This window comes from Mustela erminea, chromosome 21 (assembly GCF_009829155.1).
Source record: "Mustela erminea isolate mMusErm1 chromosome 21, mMusErm1.Pri, whole genome shotgun sequence".
In the NCBI taxonomy this organism is placed as follows: domain Eukaryota; kingdom Metazoa; phylum Chordata; class Mammalia; order Carnivora; family Mustelidae; genus Mustela; species Mustela erminea.
Window position 1 is genome coordinate 21,476,052 of NC_045634.1, and position 19,501 is coordinate 21,495,552.

Sequence of the window (19,501 nt, forward strand, 5' to 3'; positions counted from 1 at the left end):
AGTAACTAACAGGTATTGTTTTTTTTGCTTGTTTGTTTTTGTTTTTTAATTTGACACAGAGAGAGAGAGAGAAAGATCACAAGTTGGCAGAGAGGCAGGCAGAGAGAGAGGAGGAAGCAGGCTCCCTGCAGAGCAGAGGGCCTGATGCAGGGCTCGATCCCAGGACCCTGAGATCATGACCTGAGCCAAAGGCAGAGGCTTAACCCACTGAGCCACCCAGGCGCCCCAACTAACAGGCATTGTTAAATCAGAAACTGCACTTCCCCTGTCCCCTGTAAGCCTCGTATTCCCTGTGGGCTGCCCATCCTCACCATCCTGAGGACTGGTCCTTCTCAGAAGGCGCAGCTAAACATCAACATGTGGCCTCCCATTCACACCTTGAGATGCCACTGTCTAAGATTCCTCTCAACCTGATGGCATTCCATAAAAATTCAGACCTCGGACTAGAGGACAGGAAGAGATTTTGGTAGTTAATTAGAAACTATAGTAGCTCTCTAGGACAAACGAATCAGAAATTGATAATGAATTAATGTCCATTTGTGAAAAGAAAATTCCATAGAGCAAGCCGGTGGCTTTCCAGATTAAAGGAACAGAAATCAGGAAAGTCTGCCCATTTCAGTCCCCTTCCCAACTTCATCTTCATCAAACAGGCAGTGTCCTAAGACAGTCACACAGCTCTGCGGACCTTTATCGTTGTTTAGTGTGTGTATGTCTTTTGTGATTTGAGGAGCATCATTTAAAATAGAAATTCATCTTAATCACTGTCTTTTTAAAAAGCTGTATTACAAGATCCTTCTACTTGAACAATGACGTGTCACAATGCTTCAAACAAATTAAAAAATCACACTATTCGGAGTTAAGATGATATTCTGAAAACATATTTAATACTCTGCTGGCATTCTAAGTGGATTGGTGATTGTAATTCTCCTAGGAGAGTGACAGTTTCCATACTTAATTAACAAGAAAAGTTGAAAACTCAGGAGGCTTTGCCTTCCCTGGAAATTACCGATATTTAAGGGCAGCTTGTGTTAGAAAGGAATAAGCTTAGGTATCGTGCATTAGTAAAGAAAAGTTTAAAATAATTTATGTGGGTCAAATGCCAGGAGGAGAAAGTCATTTTAATGTCAGTTCTACCAAAAGAAAAACCCCTGGGGTCAGCAAGCCATCATTATCCTTGTCCCCATAACCTCACTGTGCTCTGAAGAGCTTCAGTCTGTGTGCAAGCGGTAGCGGGGAGCAGGAGTCGAGAACGTGACCTTGAAGACCCAAGGTCCTGAGGTCAAGACCTAGCTCTGCCATTGCCTCATCCCATTACGGATTACATTTGTTCCTGAGACTTTGGGTGGTTTTTTATATAAGCTTTTGTCCAACATACTAGTATGTAACTGATCAAAGATTTCAGGGCACTGCACGTATCTTTAGATGATCATTTCAGAGAGAAAACAAATACAGGAAATGATTTACCCAGAACCCTAGAGTGAACCAGTGTTTGAACATGGAACCCACAGAACATTCCTGCTTCTCAATCAAATTTTTCAGGCACTGTAAAAAAGGTTATTTTCATGCTACCTAGAATTTTATGACTTGTACCTCCCATACCTCTGGAGTATCGACCATTGGGTGTCTGTACTGATGAGGAATGTTAGGTGATCCTAAAATGCCTTTATATTCTCGTAACTTAAAATCAAAACTGTACACTGAACTGTAAACTGTACACTGAACACTGTAAAATGAAAACACAGTAAGGAACATATTGTCACCTCTGTTTCCCACTCCTGTGATCTAGGGAAATGGAGCTTTTAGCCCTCCACTGTGGGCCTCCTCACTGTGCCCAGCTTCTGAACAAACAGGCTCAGCTCATCTTGGAGGGGCTGACTCCCCTGATGGCAGGGTCACTCTGAGCCTCTGCACCGTCTTGCTCCTCCTCTGGGATGGCGCCGGATGGAATTGACATGTGCCATCCCTCTCCTGTAGGAGTCTGGGAAGGCCTGTGCCAAATAAATATGTGCTGAACTCCAAATCAGGTCAATTTAAATGAAAACCTATATCACCTAATTTAACATTACAAATAGCTGAGGTTGATCAAAGTATTATATTTATTTTAATGACTTTTATGGAAATCTAACATAATATACATGCTTTTGAGGTCTTCCTGAATAGCCTATAAATGGCCTATTTTTTAAATGATTTTTATTTATTTATTTATTTGACAGTGAGAGAGATCACAAGTAGGCAGAGAGTCAGGCAGAGAGAGGAGGAAGCAGGTTCCCTGCTGAGCAGAGAGCCCGATGTGGGGCTCGATCCCAGGATGCTGGGATCATGACCTGACCCGAAGGCAGAGGCTAAACCACTGAGCCACCCAGGCGCCCCTAAATGGCCTATTTTTAAATTGGCAACGTGAGCGCTAAGTCTGACAGAGTATAAGAGTGATGCTCTCCGGGGCTGAATAGTGTCTGCCTCTACACCGAGTGGCACAAGGTTTGCAGTACTTCTTCACCGTTTCCGCCCGCCCCGGCTGTCGGCTCTTCTCACTTTTTTTCAGCCTAACAGAAATCAGGCAACTAAATCTCTTGAAATCCTACCTAAAACGGGAAGAAAAGACTTCCGGGTCATCAGAAGGGTCAGCTTTGGATAAACCAATTTGGTGACATCTGTGCTGACCACTCTCATCCCTCCTGGGCTCTGAGTCCGAGCTGGATGCTGGAAAAGGCCGGCAGCCGCTGTGACCTCCTGCCAAGTCCCTGGCTCCTGGCCTTCTGATTGGCAGCCTCTGCTTTGTAACCCGAGCTCTCTGACACCATCTCCTTGCTGTGTTCGCTTCAGTGCTAGTTCTGTCTCCTTTATCCGGAGCTCCTAATAGCTTAGTTTCCTCCAGGGTCTGTAGCAGCCCTTACCTGCTCAATGCTGATGGCAACTGACACACTGCCGGGGTTAGAATGTTCGCATCACGCACAGAGGCCTTCCATTCTCAGTAAGTGCCACAATTATGAAAGCTGCAGAGACGTAGGAAATACGCCAGCTTAGAGAATGGTCTAATTTGCAGGCAGCTTGCATTGTATTTTGTAAGAATATGTTTGACATTTTAAGCTTTGCTGTGGCAGTAAATTGTACTTCTTCTAGCAGCAGGAGTTATTAAGTCTGTGCCCAGAATAAATCAGACTGTTTCAGAAAGTTTAATTTTTTTTTCTGTTTTCAGACCCCGTTTTATAACTGTGTTTGTCTCTTCAGAGATAAGCCTATAAGGATGCACAGCCTATTATTTCAAATTTCCAGTGATAAATACCATTCTTGAACTTTTCACTGGGTTGTATCATAATCTCTTTAAAAAAAAAAAATATATATATATAAAAGAGGTCTGATTTCAAGTTAAAAACTAAAAATAAATAAGACCAAAGATTTAACCTGAAGCCCCCATAGCTGAGGGAGGTATTTTTTGGTGATGGCCATCCACTCCTTAATGGAATCTAGGATGCTGTCTGCATGGCCTGATAACTTGTGTCTCCCCCAAAATTCATGTTGAAGCTCTAACTTGCAATGCAGCTGTCTTTGCAGCAGGGGCTTATGAGGAGGTAACTAAGGTCAAATGAAGTCATAACGGTGGGGTCCTTAGAATGTTCTTGGAAGACAAGACCCCCAGAAGGGTACCTGGTGTGCTCAGTAAAGCATGCATCTTTTAACCTTGGGGTTGTGAGTTCAAGTCCCACGCTGGCTGTGGAGCCTACTTTAAGAACGAATGCAAGCCAGGACACGGGGGTGGGGGGTGGGTGGCTCTCTGTCCATGTGCACACAAAGGAAAGGTCATGAGAGGACCCAGCAAGAAGGTGGCCATCTGTTGGCCATCTGCAAGCCAGGAAGACGGCTCTTCCCAGAAGCCAGATTGGCTGGCACCTTCCTCTGGGACTTCTGGCCTCCAGAACTGTGAGAAAATAAATATCCACTGTTTAAGGCACCCAATCTGTGCTCTTCTGTCCGGGTCGCCCCTCCTAAGACACCATCTATTTTGTTACACGTATAATTATTGAGCCAAGAAAGTGGATAAGACGCCCTCAACTGTAAGCCGTGCCCCAGTTTCTGTGTCAATAAAACATGAAATGTTAAAAAAGCAAAGTCGAAATAGGGTATTTTAGAAAAAGAGTTTTTCAAGAACACAAATCAGGAAGATGACAATAACGACTTGAGATTTTTAACACAGCTTTTTCCTCAGAAAGGCCAGTAGTCTGCTTCAGTCAGCTGATCCCTCTTTTAAGGCCTCCTCAACCGTTAGAGAATGAGATGCTGCAGAGCTCATGCGTGAGAAGACAAGAGCCAAAAATGGGCAAAGAGATATAAATCTGAAGCTTAAGGTTGTATCATTTGCATTCAGATCCTAATTCAATTTCCCCAGAAAGCATCACATGTTGACAAAACAGTGCCTTATCCGGCTACCTCTGCTCCTCCTTCTCTAAGAAAATGAAAATTCCTTCAGTTTCCCTTCTTGCCACCCTGGGTCTCCTACATCCCTTCTCCTCCCCGGACTGTCAAGATGCCTCTCAAAGGCTGGCATCTCTCTGTTGCTCTCATCTTTCCTGGCCCCTGGCCAATCCCTTCTCTCCACCTGTGCAGCCTCTCCCCCAATGACCTCCTCTCTCCTGATACAGGAACAGAAAACCACACACCAGGACAGCCATGCTCAGCCCCCCACCTGCCCGCCATCTTTAGATTCCCCCTTTTCCTCCTTCCGCAAGCCTTGCCTACTTCCTTGTCCTTCACCCCCCTCTCAGCCCCCTGCAGCCCATGCGCTCTAGAACACCCCTCCACGCCCACAGCCCCTCCGGTTTTCCTGCTGCGGGCTTCCAACACTGGGTTTTCTAGCAACACCACAGTTTTCTTCGAAACTGTGGTGAAACTGCACAGGCTGGTCATTCTACTGGCACTTTGGGGATGGACAGGGACCACAGTGTCCTCTTTCTGAAGCCATTGGTCATCCCACAAGCAGGAAGCCTCGCCCACCTAATGTCAAGTGAAGGACCCCGGATGCTGAGCAAGGCAGAGAGGAGGTGGGCGCGGGGCCCGAAGGCCAGAGGGAACAGCATTGTGCTGAGGTGGGGCCAGTAGCTGTGTGCGGAAAGAGGTTTAAGTTCTGTGTCAGAGTAGGTGCAAACTAACACCATTGGTGTCACTTATAAACACCTGAGAGCCAACTGGTAAAGAAAAGGAAACTGTATAACCTTCTTAAGGACTATGGACAGGAATCCGCATGTACTGATCCTATCAGTCCAGAGACCCAGCAAACCCACTATGGTCTAGTTTAAACGGATCCAGGAAAATGGGAGTGACTCGGTCCTGGCTTTGATTGAAGCAGCTGTTGCACAGAGGATCTAATAACCTGTAGAAATGCTTTAGTGATTACTGTTTACCTACAATAAACATTTCCGTGTCAAAAGAGCATTGTTTTTCCTTCACTGTTTTACTGACCAATTATTCTCTGATGTCCTGTTTCCCCTGCATGAATCCTAACACCCAAGCACCAGGACTCCTTCAAAACACCAGACTGTGTGGTTTAAAGTTTACAAGCTGACAGTTGAGTCAACAGGGCACACCCTGCCCACAGCACAGAGAGCCAGCGTTCGGCTCATCTGCTTTCAGCTGCACACGCGGTGGGATTTCTAGTAGTTTCCACTTTTCGAAGATTCATGATCATTGTAAGGTGGTATGCTACACACAAAACCATCACTTTTATGCCAGAATATATCATCTCAATGAGAATTAAAAGCTTCTGGATGCACATACTGCTCATCTATTTCAAAAGGCTCAAATTTTCACAAGTAGGGCAGATTATCAGACAAAAGATCACAAATTACTTTGGAGAAAAATCAATCACAAAAACCTAAAAATACCCAGCTTGATATGCTGCTTGCAGGTTTCTACATACATGGACACATCTGGGTGTGCGTGTGTATCTATATAGCTTTTTCAAGGTGTATGGGCTAGCCCACTCTGCCAGAGTTCTGTAGGAACGACCCCATTCCTTGCTAGAAAAACAGGAAGAGCTGGGTCTGCATTTCCGTTCCCTTGTCACAAGGGCTCAAGAGCTTCCCACAGAGGAGAGCCAGCACAGAGAATCTCAGCGGGGTCTGCAGTGGGGCGGGGGGTGGGGTGGGGGGGGATTGATTGCAGTCCATAGGTCGGACCTGGGAAACGGCTGTGTCTCTTCAGGACCCCCGTCTTCTCTGGTTTCAGATGTGTCAGTGGATTCCAGAGGCCCAGACCCAAGTCTTTAATTAATATGGGAAGGAAGCAGTTTGCTCAGAGGCCAGCTGCTAAGAGTTTGGGTGACTAGTCTGGTACAGTGCGGTCAGTAGATGTTTCCGCTGGGAATCGCTGACAGAACTGCTCTCATTTGTTCCCTTCATGGACTCGGAGGCCAAGTTCACCCGGCCCTCCACATACCACTACCCGGACCCCCGCAGGTAACATTTGGTACATCTTCTGCACTAACACCAAGTGAAGTGTGTCTTCGTTTTTTAAGACATGTTTTATGCAGTTTTTAACTAACATTTTGCATTGCTGTGGAACATTGGTTAAAACTGATGAACCGATATTGATATATGATTTTTAACAAATGTCCATAGTTATATTAGGGTTCACTCTTCGTATTGTACTGTTCTGTGGGTTTTGCCAAATACAAGATGACTCGTGTCCGTAATGACAGCATCGTCCGGAATAGTCTCACTGCTCTGAAAGTCCCCTATCCTCCATTATTGATCTTCTATCTCCCCCTAAAAATCCTTGGCAATCACTGGCCTCTTTACTATCTAAGTCCTGATTCATATATTACTCTTTCCAGAATGTCCTATATTCAGAGTTATATAGCATTTAGCCTTTTCAGACTGGTTTCTTTTTCTGAGCAATATTTATTTAAGGTTCTTTCATGTCTTTTCATGGCTTAATAGGTGTTTTCATCATTGAATATCATTCTATTGCATGACTCTAATACAGATTGTCTATTCATCAACTGAAGGACATGTTGGTTATTTGCAACTTGGGGGTGTTCAGATCATAAACATTTGTGTGCAGGTTTTCATGTGGACTTGCCTGGTAGTATTTCAGCCCCCACTCATACAGGAGTGATCTGGTGAGAACAGACTTGTGGGCACTGTTCATTCTGGAAAGCTGTAAGATGTTTACTTTGGGTCCATTTTTCTCAAAGCTCCTTAATACCTGTTGGGCCCTCGGCTACCATTTTTGATTGGAAGATTAACCTCTGCAGATGTATTTTCTGAAGCTTGGCTCTTACCGATGGCCACAGATTTATCAAGTTCCCTCAAGGCTGCAGTTATAGATGAATTAGTTTCTTTATTGGCTGCAGAGAAGACTGACATCTGCCAAAGAGACTTAGAGAGGGACATGTGGCAATTCTTTTTTGTTCCAGACTTGTCGACATTACTGTCCAGGTCTATAAATCCCTGGTGGAAATGAAAATACTTAAAATTTGAGATGAAGAGTTATATTTTGATGCTCCCATTTCCATGAAGGGATTATCTAAGTTGAGATCAGATGGACCAATGTTCTTGACATTGACTTTCTCATAGCTACTTCTACGGCCAAGAAAAGAACATTTTTCTCAGTATCTGGAAGGTCCACATGCCCCTGTAGCTTGTCTCCTTTTTTCTCAGCTTTTAAATCAACAGATGGCAGTTGGTTCTGTGGCCTGTTTCCAGGAAGTTCATGGTCCCCTGCGTTACAAAGATGTTCTAGGTCACATGGAGCCTCCTGTTGTTCAGTCTCATGCTGTTCATTTTCTGGTTCCTTATGCTGCTGAAGGCCATTCACTTGACTCAGATTCTGACGTTCTAAATGCCAGCCCTTTTCACTTAGAAACATCCGAGATCAATGCATCATGGTAGCAGAGACAAAAATACTAGCTTCCTTTCTTGTGTGCAGATGGAATTTGAACCCCTGGGTGTATTTTTCAGCAGGTCATCTGTAACAACGGATTTTTCTAATGAATTCTGTAGAGGCATCGCTGGACTCTGGTCTGATAGAATACGGTACTGAAGAAGTATGACCAGAAAGATCCTGTAAAGAATGCTCTTTTTCCTTCCATTTTTAATTTCTCCACTTAAAAACTAATATGGTGGGTATATGCCCAAAACAATAGCAAGAAAGGGCTCACAGAGATATTTGCACACCCATGTTCATAGCAGTATTAGTCACAGGAGCCAAAGGTGGAAGCAGCACAGTGTCCACCGATGAATGAATAGATAACCAAAATGTGGAAATACATACAGTAGAAGAGTTTTTATCATTAAAAAGAATGGAAACTCTGATATAAGTTACAGCATGGATAAAACCTGAGAACATTATGCTAAGTGAAATAAGCCAGTCACAAAAGGACAGAGAGTTTATTACTCCACAAATGTAACGTACCTAGAGTAGGCAAATTCAGAGACAGGAAGTAGAATGGTGGTTGCCAGGAGTGAAGGGGAGAGGTGAACAGGGACTTTCTGTTTAATAGGTACAGTTTCAGCAAGGCCAGATGATAAAAATTCTGGAGATGAATGATGGTAGTTGCACAACAGTATGCATATACTTAATGCTACTGAACTGTACACTTCAAATGGTTTAAATCTTTTATGTTATATATATATTTACCACAATTTTTAAGGAATCAATATTGCAGTTAATGCAATAATGTTATACAACCATCATCTTAATCTTGGGTGACCATAAATCCTGGTTTGCTGGCTTCGGTCCCCGTTTCTGCTTCTTTTCCCAGGGCAATCATTAATAGTACTCCTTTCACCCTTAAAAGTGTCCCAGATTGAACAACACGTCATCTGGTCACCCTAGATCTGTTTCATAATTGCATAAGTCATTGTATTGACCTTTTCATTTGCAGATGTCTTAATATTCAGAATGTACCTGCATTTTCTCAAGTACTCTAATTATAAATTCAATGTCCTATAGAATGTTACTGGTTCTGATCTTTTTTTTTTTTTTTTAACTTAAAATGACACCCATTTATTAGCTCACAGTTCTGTAGGTCCAGAGTTTGGAACAACACGGCTGAGTTTCCTTCTCAGGATGTAACAAAGCTGAAATCAAGATAGTGGCCAGGCTGAGCTGTCATAAGAGGCTCTGGGGGAAAATCTACTTCCAGGCCCATTTTTGGAATTGAATTCAACTTCTTATAGTGATAGGATGGAAGTTCCCGACAGGATTGAGGTCCCCCATTCCATACTACCAACCTTAACATTTTTTAAAGATAATAGACTACTTTCTGAATATTGATTAAAGAACCCAAAGCAGTCCTCTTTTCTTATAAACTCATTATTTCTTTAAACACTAAAACCCTCTAACTTGTGACAAGCTCCCTTCAGTTTCTGTAGGTTAAAAGGAGTAGATAAAAGACCCCATCTGAGACAGTTGACATTTTTTTCCCTCTCGTGGCTGCCTTTTTATTGTCTTGCTGTTGTCAAAAGTATCAGTAAATATTCTCTGAAATCAGAAGTATGTCTAGGTTTCAATTAACTCTGTCTTTCACCTTACCATGAGAAAATGTCCCACTTTTTCTTTGAGAAAACCACTAATTTCCATACTGACAATAAGAGTACCAGTTTACCTAATATAACCTTATATAACTCTCTGAGAATCAGTCTCTCAAAGGCACAGCCATCTATCTTTAGAATCCAGCACCAATCCTGGTACAAAAGAGATTCTTAACATCCACATCTTAAGTCAGTGACTAAACAATCATTTAATGATGTTCAAATACTAGTCTTGCTTGATGGTCCTCAAATTTTGCTTTAAAAAACCCCCAAACCATGCTTTCTCTACCCACCTCCCATTTCAGTGTAGTCCATCAATGATCTAACCAGAGACTGAGTTCAGATTTGGATGTTCTTTGACTTTATAATACACTTGGAAAACCAAAAGACTTTGATTTTCAATCCATAAAAGGAGGTGTGACCTACAATGTAATCTGCAACTAAGCTCCATACAGCTGAAGATGAGAACCCGTCCCCCCATAACCCAGTGGGAGGGAAATCCGGGTTTTTCTCTTGATGGTTTACTCAAATACGAATGAAAGAGAAAAACTGTGGGGAGGGGGAATCAGGGATCCTAATGTGTTACTGTAACATAGATTAATACTACTTTCCTTTACAATTATTCAAGTAATAGTGTAATATTAAATTCAAACAGTTCCCTCCTGAGAACACATGGTAAGTGGGGCTTAGGAGGGGGCTCAGGATGGAAGACAGTGGATTTGTCTTGAAGCTGCATTTTCAGAGCAAAAGCACTATGTTTAGTTTTAGTGGCTTGGAGTGTAGTGGCTAAACTCTGGGAGTCACCACTGGATTTGGAAGAACACTTTCATATTATACGGTGGTTTGCCCCAGGCAGCATTTGTAAATCTGCATTTAAATGCTTTCAGCATCTACCAGAGAAGATTTCTGAATGGAGTGCTGCCTTTTGAGACATAAAAATCAATTACAAATAGACACATGTCTTAGACTGTCAAATGCACTAGGTTACTCCATTTGTTTCGGCTACTCTGCTCTTGTTTTCAAGTTCTCAAAATCAGAGGCAAATACAAAATGACTTCATTCAATAATCAAGATTCATTCCTAAATGTGCGAATGGAATTCCTGACTGCCGATAAATGATAATTTATTACTTAACTATGGAGATTCAGCCACATTTACTTTAATGCAAGAACAGAACCTGATATGCACCAGCGAATGAAATAAGTGATTAGAGTCAATACTTATTTGAATCTCCAATTAATAGATGATTTCTATCTTTATTATCCTTAAAAAAAAAAGAAAGAAAGAAAGAAAGAAAGAAAGAAAAGAAAAAAGCACCATTCAAGTTATAGGTTAAAGAAAGATTTCGGTAGAAACAGAGATACATAGATAATTCATCTAATGAAAGAGCCAGCCTGTCAGGACCTATTTCTCTTATCAGACACTGTATTCTTCCATTATATTGCCATTTATTAAACGTAGACTATCTGGGACTTTGGTGGGGAGAACTTTTTTAGAAATCAATTCTCCTGGTTTTTGGCTTTGATTACTACACCCAAACAAAGGAAAATTATTTCACATTCAAACAGAACCACAGAGGCAGGAGCTTGGTAATTTTTAGTTATCTATTTGCTTGATGCTTTTTCCAGCAATTTTCCACTGTAATGACTATAATATCCATCTGTTTGAAATGGAAATTGGTTAGCAACTAAATCCTTTTTGGATTCTTACAATATATCATCCACCTGCTTTGAATGAAATATGCTAGCTAAGGCTCTGATGAAATATGTCTTAGATATATGTAAGATGTGATGGGGTGTCATTCCGCATTCTTTCCTGTCTCCTTCAAGGGTGCGTTCCTTGATCTGGGAGGCTGGGAAGGTAGAAACTACATTTCCCAGAGTTCCTTGCAGTTAGGGTTCCGGGCACAGATCAGGTTCTGCAGGGGAGATAAGCTGGGTGAGAAGGGAGGGAGAGAGTATATTAACGAGATATGTCTGCTAGTTTGTTTTGTTATTGGTGGCTGTGTTCAGTTCCCTGCTTCCTGGGTGGAGTGGCACTTGTAGCAGCTTCTCTGATCATTGTGTTCTTTAAGGTCAGCAGCTCCAGAGGTGGCCCTGATTCTCATCCTCCACAAGGCAGCAGTGATGGCAGCAGATCCCCCGCCCCCAGCCCCGGGCGGGGGTGGGGGGGGCGGGGAGGGGATCCAGTTCAGCTGTGTTGTCTGGGTGTCACCCTAAGAGCCCAGACTGGATCCTCTTCTCCCCTTCCACTGGCAACCTTTTCTTCCAACCTTCTTGTGAGCACCTAATTCCCATATGAAACCCTGTTCTGCTTCCAGTAGCTCAGATAGTTTCCATTATCCGCAGCGTCCCTGATCCAGGGAAGAAGGGAGAGATGAGGGCATTCAGGGCAGACTCTGGAGGCCTTTCCACTGGCAAATGCAAGCAAATCAGTCCTGAGAGCTCTCAGATAGATCTATAGATTCACCCTGGATCAATATATGTATTTTCTGTATGTCCAGCTCTCCTATATACAAATATAAGACAAATAAATTTGTATCTATGTATATAGGATGGCTGGAAATATGTAAAGCATTTATATTAAGCACAAATCTATTAGATTTTAAAAAAGGAAATTAATCCCAATGGTTTTAAAGTCAGACACTTAGTAATACAAAGAGCTGACAAACTAGTCAATTGGGTTTAGGTTCTGATCTGCTTAAAAAATGATTGTAAATATTTTTATAATTCAATAGAGTAGTCTCAAAGCCTAAGGTAAGATGTTTACACAGAGCAATTATGAGTTCTACTGAGGCTGTACTCCTTGATAGAAAAGAAAATGAGTCTCAACAGCAGAGGCCTATGTTCCAGCTTCACTGACAACATTGCCCCTTCTTCAAAGATCCCTGTTCTCTCCTCAGCCCGCCCCTACAGTACCTGAGCATGCAGAGTCCCCCTACAGTACCTGAGCACGCAGAGTCCCCCTATAGTACCTGAGTGCACAGAGTCTCTCTACAGTACCTGAGCACGCAGAGTCCCCCTATAGTACCTGAGTGCACAGAGTCCCTCTACAGTACCTGAGTGTGCAGAGTCCCTCTACAGTGGGGGGTCTCTGCTGGGGCTCTTCCTTACACATTAAAGGCTCTTCCTTCCCCCAAGAAAGGATCTCCCTCACAACCCCAACATCACTGCCGGAAGCAAGCATTCCTGACATCCCTCCCATACTAGGTCAAATTCCCTGTTTCTGCCCTTGACATTTTTCCTGCCTTGCACTGAGCACAAGTATAATTACAGGTTTACCTATGTATGAGCAGCACACCTGTGTCCCATGGGAGGTTAGGGCTGTGTTTCTTGCTATTGTTTCTGAAGGCTGAGTGTGGTGCCTTACGTCCCCAGGCAATGCTGAACAACTGAAAAGCTGATGGAATGGTATTGCTGCCCCATCCCCGAAGTCCAATACCCCAAAATGCGTAACTGCCCCTGGGGAAACTTGGAATGATCATCATTTGAGGAGGGCCATAACTACCAACGGCATAAACACAAACATGTTTAAATTCTATTTTAGAATTTCACTTGGTCATCTCATCCTCCCTTACTATCTCATCATTATTTCCAAAAAACACCACTTGTAACTTCTTTAACCATAGAGAAGCCAAGGCCTAAGGTGGAGGATATGCAAATTGGACAGGGTGAGCTTCTAGCTCCCAAGGGACACTAATCCTGGGAGTCTAGCCTATACTATAGTGTATACTAGGAGAGCATACTAAGTGGATCAGGACAGGAGAATGACCCATTTACCTGAATATTCAGTGCTCCTGGCAATTATACAGCTACCCCTCCACGGCCCCCAGGAGATGACATCGAACTCAACACATTTCTCCTTGTGGGACGGCTCACAGTGTGCTGACTACATGCTTGGCATTCCTTACAAATCTTTCCTTTTGCTTCTCACAGCCACGTGGGGAAGTCTCATGATGGCCATTTCACAGATGAGGAAATGGCTTGGAGATGGGATTCACTCCAGGTGATCCAGTGTGGACTCTAAATTCCTTCTCTTGAGGGGTTAGAAGTTTGACTAGATGGGAAGTAAGTACGCAAAGTGAATGATGTCAACTCCTTTCGGATACCTCTCAGCTAGGGGCTCGATGCTATGTGTGCTCTTACGGCATCAAGAGAAGAAACTCACAAGAGCTGAAGGACATTCAGTTGGCCACTTAGCACCACTCCGCTTGCAGGCCTTCTAGGGCCCAAACTATACCAGAATTGGGCTCCATTTTAATTCCTTCAGTCTGTTCTTATTTCTTTTTAAGACTGATTGATTGATTGATTGATTGATCCCCTGTGAGTCAGGGGAGGGGCAGAGGAAGAGAAACTTCAAGCAAACTCCCTGCTGAGTGTGGAGTCCTTCCTGGAGCTCGATCTCATAACCCTGAGGGAGCTCGATTTCATAACCCTGAGATCATGACCTGAACGGAAACTAAGAGTCGGCAACTTAACAAATGAGCCACCCGGGCGCCCCAGGTCTGTTCATAAATAAAACCCCAGCATCTTAATACTTTCATGCCAGTCTTAGAGCACTTTCTCATTTACCTGTAAGTAGAAAGGTGAGATTGCCCGGACCAGTGCTGACAGCCTCATCTCAAAAATGCATCAGACCAAGAACTAAATCACAATGAGAGCTTGACTCAATTCCTATTTAAAATACACATCAGAGCATCACCATGCAGTAAAAACACAAAGACTTAGCTGCATGTTTTTCTCAGAATTAAGGTCCTGTATATTGCCAAGTGGGTCCGGTGCTTTGTGCCTTATTTGAAGCAGTGATAGAGCCTTCATCAAAATGTGTTTCAAATTTTGGATACTAGTTCTCTAAAGGTGCCTAAGAATTATTTACAATGACATAGCCTAGAAGTATTCACGTATCCACCTGCCAGAAATACCATAAGCATTAATACCTTCTTTAGAGTCCTCTTAATCCCTGGTAAGATTTGGCTTTAGAAAACCCACATAAACAGAGACCTAAGATTTACTGGGAAAGCATGTCTGCCTCTCCCACTTGGAAACAGAATTAACCATGCATAGTATTATCAATTTCATATCCTGCCAGTAAGTAAAATTTTATTAAAACCTTGAACTGCCTTGGTGATTTGGATATATTAAAACACACACACACACACACACACACACACACACACACACACACGCAAAAGGACAAATTATTTCCAGAGAACATCATTACAACAATTGAACCTTTCTAGAGACAGGCTTTCTTCTGAACTAAAAGAAGAGCCTATAGAGAGCTCCCTTCTCAAGTCTGACCAAATGTATTAAGAAAGCAGTAGCTTCTGGAGTGGTTTCCTTAGTGAGGAGACGCTTTCCAGCTTGTCCAGGGTCTCCTTTAGAAGAAGGTATGTGCCATCAGTGGCCATCAGAGAGTCACCTTCATTCCTCTCAAATGATCTTCCCCTTTGAGCTCCTTTAAAAATCCTTCACCAGCACTGGAGTCCTTTCCACTGCATTTTCGGTCAGGCATCAAGGACAGAAAATCCTCCAGTCCTCCCTTCTCTAAACTTCAGGCCAGATTAACCATTCATGAGCCAGTCATGTCAAGGATTCCATACGCTAATCATTCCCATGACGGATCCTACATGTAACCACTGAAAGGAGTTAAATGTCAACCTTTGCCTGTAATACTGCTAAAAACCTAAACCTCAACACGATATATTTTCTAGCTCTCTGCCCACACGAAATGTTCAATACACATTTCAATTCATGCATACCAACGGATGTAAAGCGTTGCGGGTAGATGTCTACAGCCTTACCCTCTTTCTACAGAAAGCGTTTGTATGCTTACGATATTCACCACGAAGAACCCAGGTAATACCATGAGATACACCTACGGCAAATATTATGCAAATCCTACCATCTCGTTTTGAAATTCCTTCTTAAACTGTATATTTGTTGTCGGCTTTGACTATTTCCGTAAGTTCTTTCAGATCACCTACAACAGATTCTGATAAACTTTCTGGTTTTAAGTTATCCCAGTTCACCGCCTCCTGCTAGTTAAAAAGCAGTTTCCAAGTGGTAGCTTCTAAAGGGAGAGAGACGCGTGTATTCCATGAAAATACGAATTCATTTTCACCTTTAAGACACTGAACATGTCCCCTGCAGCTCTTGAGCTCTGATGGATCGGGTGTTCGCCTCTGAAGCGCACCCCGCAACCCCCTACGGCAGGGCACCCTCGCCCGTTTTGCTCACGTCTAAGTTTTCAAGGTAAACAGGTCACTCTCGGCGACCGGAACGGCGGGGGAAGAGCACGAACTCACCTAGGCGGTCAGACCCCGGGCGCGGGGACCCGAGCGCGCGAAGCGACCCGTCGCGCCCCCTCCTCCGGGTGTGCTGGGGGAGGGCGGGCGCAGGGCCGGCGGAACTAGGGTGGGCGCGAGGCTCGCCGCGGCTCCCCTCCGCAGACTATTGTCCGCGCCACGGTCGCCGGCGCTCTCGGCACGGAATGGGGGCGGGAGGCTCTAGGGAACCGACTAGTTGCAAGGCTCTCCCGGAGCCGGGGAGAGAGAGCCGCTTTTGCATCAGAGCCGGGGGCCGTACCTGGTGTAAATTCCACCCCTTGACCTATTTCAGAGTGTGAGAGCGAAAGCAACCGGGAAAAACAGACGGAGCGCGCGCGGGGGAGCGGGGCGCCGGGACGCGCGTGCCCGCGTGGGAGCGCGCGCCCGCCGTGCCGGGGCTTCCGAAGTTACCGCGAGGGCCCCGGAGGCCTCCCGGGCCGCGGCTCGGCGCGCAGAGCTCGGGGCTGGCCCCTCCGCCCGCTCCTCCCGCCGCGGCCCGGGGCCAGGCTTCGGCCGCCCTCCTACGCGCGCGCGGTGCGCGGGAAACGCCGTTCCCGGGGCTCGGGGGCCTCGGCGCGGGCGCCGCGACAGCCGCTGGGTGACCGACCGCGGCCCCGGGCGCGCCGTTCCCCGCCCCCATCGCCATCCCCGCCTCCCCGCCTCCCTGCCCCGCCCTCACCTCTCCGGAGGCGGCGCTCGGGCTCCGGCGGTCCGGGGACCGAGGCCCGCGGCGCCTCCAGGCCGGGAAGGCGGACGGCTTCGGAGGGGCGGCGGGCGCGGAGCGGAGCCCGGGGAGTGTCGCCTCCCTGCCCGGTGCCCTGGGAACGCCCCTCCCGAACGTGCCCTGGAAGTGAGGCTCTGCGGCTCCCGCCCGGCCTGGGGATGGGGGTGAGCTTCTTGCCTTCCTCCCAGGCTCTTCTCGTCCGTCTTTCCCGGCGTGGCCCGTCCTCCGTGGGAGAGGACGCCGCCGAGCGAGTGCACCTGGCCGGCCGGGAGCACGGCAGCGCAGTACCTGGGGTGACAGCGACGTGACGCTTTAGCGCGTCTTTCCTCCTTGGATTCTTGCAACCACCTACTTCCACGGAGATGAGCCCATCGGGTTTGTGGGATAATGGAAAATCAAAGGCATTAAGTCCAAGGTGCCGGTGCTAGAGTCCCCAGATCTTTTCACTGAAACAGGGTGCTTAACCTGTTAAGAGTTTTGCAAAACTAGTCCCCATCAAAATAGCATCTATCAGAAAGAGGGAAGGATTTAGGTTAGAAGTTTGTCCTGAAATCGGACACATCGCCTCCTCCACCCCCACGCACACCCCATTGCTTCTGTGACAATAGGGTTGAAGGTACGCTCTGCCAAGTCCTCAGGGTGATAATTGTCAACCCCTATTGTAGACAACTCACTAATCATCAGAGGCCTGAGTACTTAAAAAAAAAAATGCACGTTCCCAAAATTGAAAAATCAACATATTTAGTAATTGCTCTGTTGCCCTTCGTGTATGAATTTGGTGTTTCTGATTCCAAGCAGGAGGAAGGGAACTTCATGTTGAGCTGTTTTCCAGGTGTGTTTTTTTGTGCGGACCTGACTATAGGGCTCGCATGGACACTGGTGTATTTGAGGTGCTACTACAAGGGCTGGTGGAGATCAGCATACGCAGTTTGTGCTTCTGAAATAATTTGGTAGTGCAACAGTGTATTGGGGTAGGGAAGGGAACCTTTGCTTGGGTATCTTTATCACCATGTTCTGGATAAACTAACTTTTCCTTTTTCTGTGGAACTCTGCCTTTTGCATTTAAAAGGGGAAACAAAAAATCATGAGCCTAATTTTACATGTTTTTCTTGAGCTGGATGTCAGCCCACTAAAGTGCCACTGCTCATTTTTATTTCTATTCAATAGAGCTATAAATGCAATATGTCCTTGGGTACAAGGACTATACTGGATACTGGAATGTTCCTTGCCATCTTCTAGCAGTGGGGCAGAGAACAAGGCATACCTCAATTAGTATAGTGACCTGCACATAATACATGCCCAATAAATATTTGTCAGGCAAATGGGGTCTCAACAGACTGTGATAACTACAAAAGTGGTCTGTTTTAAATTCTTCAGGAAAGCATGAGGGAAATTGGTTATAGATGATGTAGTCAGGGAAGGCATCCTGGAGGTGGTGATAGGTGTAGAATCTTGATATGGAGAATCAGCAAAGTAATGGAAGTAAGAAAGTCTGTTTACTATGCTTTTGAGATGTGGCAGAGGCAGAGGTTCTTAACCTCTTGTAGGTAATAGGTTCATATCAAAATCCGAGAGAAGCTTTGGAACCCTCCTATATAAAGAGCAAATGTAAAAAGATTTGCATACATTTTCTGGGATTTCAGACACTGGCTAAAGCAGATCTGTGGAATCCCTAGAGGTCTGTAGACTTGAGTTACCATTTCCTTGTTTGGAGGCAGGATGAAAAATAAAGAGATTATTCTATTTGAGGCCATCATAAGAGGCATTTCCATGGCCACCAACAGCATTTGGGTACTGACGGAGGAAATAGAAAGAAAGTGTGCTCTAAAGGAAATTTGTACACTAGAGAAGTATAGCTAGGAGCTTGAAGCTAGGACATAGTATTTGTGTTCTTTTTCTACCTGAGAATTTCACTTTCATCTCTCAGCAAAAAGATAAACGAAAATATGACTGTCAAACACTGGTTGTTGTTGATGGCAGGTGGGCACACGGAGGGGGAAGATGGCCCAGTATTGGATTATCGTCTCCTTATTTGTGCTGTTGGATATTTATCATGAAAAAAATTTTAATTAATTTTTACTCTCCAGTAGACATAACCAATTCTATGACTTTCTTAATTTGGCTTGTTAAAATAGAAATTTTTCAAAAAAATATTTATTTATTTGACAGACAGAGATCACAGGTAGGCAGAGAGAGAGAGAGAGAGCAGGGAGCAGGCTCCCTGCTGAGCAGAGAGCCCAATGCGGGGCTCGATCCCAGCACCCTGGAATCATGACCCGAGCCGAAGGCAGAGGCTTTAACCCACTGAGCCACCCAGGCGCCCCTTAAAATAGAAATTTTATATTAAAAAAATTTTTGAAGGAATAATACCAGTATGACAGTGATGCCATACAGAAGATTCCAGTCGTCCTGCTTTATCCACATTTTCAGCTCTCCTGGTCTCAGGTACCTGGCCATCAATTGCCATCCAGAAGCAGATGCTCCTCTTCCTGATGCATCAGAACATCAGCAGTCACCTGATGCTGCTTCCGGGCTCTGGGGTCATTCCCTCCACTTCCTCTCCGATCCCGGCCATTTTGTCATCTCCCCTCATGGTAAGGATGAGTGAAAACCAATCAAGTATCTTGAGACAGACAACCTTTCACATAACATCTATTACAGTATATATCGTTATAATTCTTCCATTTTCTTATTAGTTGTTGTCAGTCTCTTACTGTGCCCAACTCCTAAATTAAACTTTACCAGAGACGTGTATTTAAGAAAAAACATAGTGTACATAGGGTTCTGTACTAGCCCTGGTTTTAGGCATCCACTGGGGTTCTTGGAAGGTAGCCCCAGTTGAGAAGGGGGATGACTGTATTATTAATAAGTAGAGTCTATCTAGAAACAATAGGTCTTCTCTTACAGTTGATTATGAAG

The 19,501-nt window shown here is 44.7% G+C and overlaps 1 protein-coding gene across 5 annotated transcripts in view; it reads right to left on the minus strand.

The window, feature by feature from the left end:
• Window positions 1–16,620, minus strand: part of TRMT9B (tRNA methyltransferase 9B (putative)) — a 57,980-nt gene extending 41,360 nt beyond the window's left edge. The window contains exons 1-2 of one of the 5 annotated variants that reach the window (XM_032328865.1): window positions 15,838–16,251; window positions 2,895–2,993 (exon numbers count right to left, since the gene is read on the minus strand). The gene's annotated coding sequence lies outside the window, so the exon portion shown is untranslated. Of the gene's footprint in view, window positions 1–2,894; window positions 2,994–15,653; window positions 16,256–16,537 lie in introns of those variants that run through there. The other 4 variants (XM_032328866.1, XM_032328867.1, XM_032328863.1 and 1 more) reach the window with 4 other exon arrangements.
• Between the last annotated feature and the right edge of the window lie 2,881 nt (window positions 16,621–19,501).